Source organism: Haliotis cracherodii, unplaced genomic scaffold (assembly GCF_022045235.1).
Source record: "Haliotis cracherodii isolate W230 unplaced genomic scaffold, xgHalCrac1.p SCAF_10, whole genome shotgun sequence".
NCBI lineage: Eukaryota > Metazoa > Mollusca > Gastropoda > Lepetellida > Haliotidae > Haliotis > Haliotis cracherodii.
This window is the reverse complement of record NW_027266265.1, coordinates 50,120,598-50,124,242: the sequence shown is the minus strand read 5'-3', so window position 1 is coordinate 50,124,242 and position 3,645 is coordinate 50,120,598.

The window sequence follows — 3,645 nt, the reverse complement described above, 5'->3', positions numbered from 1 at the left end:
GAGCTACGACTTGTACAGGAGAAGGAAATATCGCAAATGTTTAAACAAAAACGTTTGATCGGGGGGTTTAATATTAATGCCAGTGTTAGCGTATCACGCGAGCGATAGGAAGGCGAGGCGGGGACAATATCCGAGAGTTTCCGCTGAGAGGAAGCTATTCATAGTAACGGCGACGGACATGGCACGAGATTGCCCGAGGCTGGCTGATTGGTGCTGGCTCGTGTTGGCACCCTCTTAGAAACATGGACGCCATTGTCAGGACTTTAACAAACTATGCATGGTCAGGTATACATTTTTAAAGATATTTTTTTTAACTTTCCTGTCACTTACTTAAACATTTGGAACAGCTTTTATAACTACTATTTTCGGTGTTCATTAGAAAGCACCAAAACAATGGGTTGATAGTAAATATATTGGTGTTGAGTAAAGCATCCCTATTTTTGTAAGGTCGACAATAGGGCTGTAAAAGGTTTGTTTTGGTGAGTGGGTGGGACTTTGTGTGCGGTTTTCAGATTTACTGCGTACTTGTTTTTATGGAGAAGATGAAAAAAACTTTAAAAATTACTCTCAAAACTGTGGATGTAATATGAAACGGGTAGACAACTCCACATTCTACGCTGTATATTTTAAGATTTGTGATCTCCGGAAAATAGGGAAACAATTTTTGTTGATTTGGTCATTGGGTAACAGAACATTAATCATTAGTTTTTTTTGTATAGGCCATTAATCAGGACATCAGTTCCATAAGCAGTTCTTATATCTACGTCTATAGTAAGTCTGTACAGTCGGGACCTTCACATTTCCAACAGCCATCACAGCTATGGCTGAAATGCACTCGACTGGATCTATTACGATCTACTATTGCAGTCTTAACAGCAATAACAGCATCGGCTTCCGCAAGTAGCAGAGGTTGCTTGTGAAATTGGGCATAATTACATCGAGGGTTCTCCCCTTGTCTCGAAGTCATGGACTGTTTACATTTTTGACGCATTGAAACCGCTACATAACTTCCAGATATGCAATATGTTCGGCTTAACCTTGAAATGTCGAGTCGACAGTACCTAATTATATAACCGCCCCGTGGAGTATTCCTGGGGGCGGCCTTAGGCAACAAACAAATTGTGGCGGGTTCTAGCAGGACATGCAGGACAGGTAGAGCAGGACATGCTTACCCTTTTCGTGAACACATGGTGTCCTCACTGATTGTCAGTGATCCATTCACACAGTTTCATCACTATTTTGCCTTTTACGCCCAATACAAAAAGTTTGGGCGGATAATCGAGATTATGTCTTTTTTATTGACGTTTTGAATTTAGATTAGGTCCACTCTTTGCTTATCGTTAACGTCGATTACATGGATCGCCTGGTCAGGCTTGGTGACTTGATCGAGTGCATGCCATCATACCCCGACGGCTTGGGACGTTGCTCATAATATCAATCACTGGTTGTCGTGATATAGATCGAATATTGCTGGAAGGAAACGTCAACATAATGAGATAAACAAACCATATTTACAGTAGACAAAAACCGGATCTAGTTTTGTCAATTACGTACATGTGCTCATGCTATCAACCGGTGGTGTGTCAAGCCCAAACTCGATCTATCAAGATATCTATGGGAGCTGCAACGCTGGCTAACGCGGCACGAAACAACATTCACTCACCCACACAGGGTCAACGGGCCCATTGCATATCCGTGTTAGACATGTCTGTCGTTGAATTATATGTTTTACATCAAATTACCGATTTGACGAGACATATGACCCGGTTCATTTCCCAGCAACGCTGCACCAAACACTACTTTCATTTAAGAAAAATACCTCAAATATACATTATTGATAAAACAATTATTCTATTTAGACGTCCCGAGAACAGCGTTTAATGGACTTGATTGAACATGTAACTTCACTAGAAAGAACCCGTTGTGAGCACAGGGTGCTGTTTGTCCTCGAACATGTGTTACTGCAAAAATCGGAGAAGTGGGGAAATATCTTTTAGTTATCACAACACAATGTGCACTTTATAAATTGTATAAAAACATAGTTTGGATTCCGCTATGCTTCCAATAACACCGAGAGGGTGGATCCGGCTTGGGTAATGGATACGCTCAAGTCGGATTGTCGCGATGTAATGTTAGCTTGCCCAATACGTGTCAACAATTACAAACAGCCGAACATAAATGTCAAGACACGCAACAATCAAAACCATACTTTCTACAGAGTACATTCTGTCACTCAATGATGTCGTGTGTATGTAGAATGAGTGGGGCCCTCTGAACCGAGTCCACTGGGATATCATACACGACCAACGCCAAATGTTTTTTATTGTGTTGGGTTGATGGAACAATAATGACTCATTTGTAAGTCATTTTCGTGATATTGTCAAGAGTGAGTGGGTTTAACGACGCTCTGAACAAGTATGTAGTATTTCGGTTATGTGAGTGAGTGAATAAGTATGGTTTTACGCCGCTTTTAGCAATATTACAGCAATATCACCCAGGGGACACCGGAAAATGGGCTTCACACAATGTACCCATCTGGGGAATCGAACCCGGGTCTTTGGTGCGACGAGCCAACGCTTTAACCACTAGGCTACCCCACCGCCCCTATTTCGGTTATATGCCAATGGGTTGAAAGCCGTACATGATGTAGGTCTTACCACTTTGGTAATCAACAATGGAGAGTACGGGTAGGATGCTGACCAACCAAGGAACATAATCAGAGCGAATCTGGGAGTCGAACCGACAATCGTAGGTTTCAGGCACGCCTAATGGATGGAACTTCTTAGAGCAAATTGTGGCGCTCTAGACGACTCACACCCCTGACTTAATGAGGAAGTACATCCGGTGTTTGGAAAATATCAAACATATTGATAAAAGTTAACAAAGATAATTGGTTTTATACTTTCTGTGATAACCCCAATTGGTTGCATATCAAAAGCGCTTTTACAATGGTGTCCGGCGCTGATCGGTAGTGTCCGGCAGTTTTGGACCTCCAGTAATACTCCAATAGATGATAATTACAGAATTAATTTCGCGTTTGTAGGTTCGATAAATATATCTATATCTATCAAGGGCATGTGTTTCTGAATCACTATCAAACAGTGAGGATACCATGCTTTGGTGTATGCGAAAAGGTGAGCGTATATCCTGCCCCCATCGGTGACACCAATCACAAACACATGCAAAGGTAAGTCAATTGTTCATCTGAAAAAAATAACACGGGAACATGCGTAGGGAAATGCTTCGGACATTAGTGTTGTCACTGTTGCGTCAAATTTGGAAATGTCCTCCACGTCTTCCATAAAACATTTTGAAAGCTTTTTTGAAGCCTTAAATGTTGTAACCGGGATGAAACATCTTTAGACCAAGCGTCGTGTGACGCTCTTTGAAATCTTCGAAAAAAGATGCGACAAAACCCTTTCCATATTCATAAGAAATCCCCACCGAAGGCAGAGTCGATAGGACGACTCCGACCAAAACTGAGCATGCGTTTATGAGTCACCATCACATAGCCATGATGCTAGGTGTTCGCGATAAGGTAAGCGTAGCATGCCCCACCGGAGGCATCCGTCCCAAACACATGCAAAGGCAAGTCAATTCAACTAAAACAACACACGGGAACACGTCAAAATAGGGAATTGCATC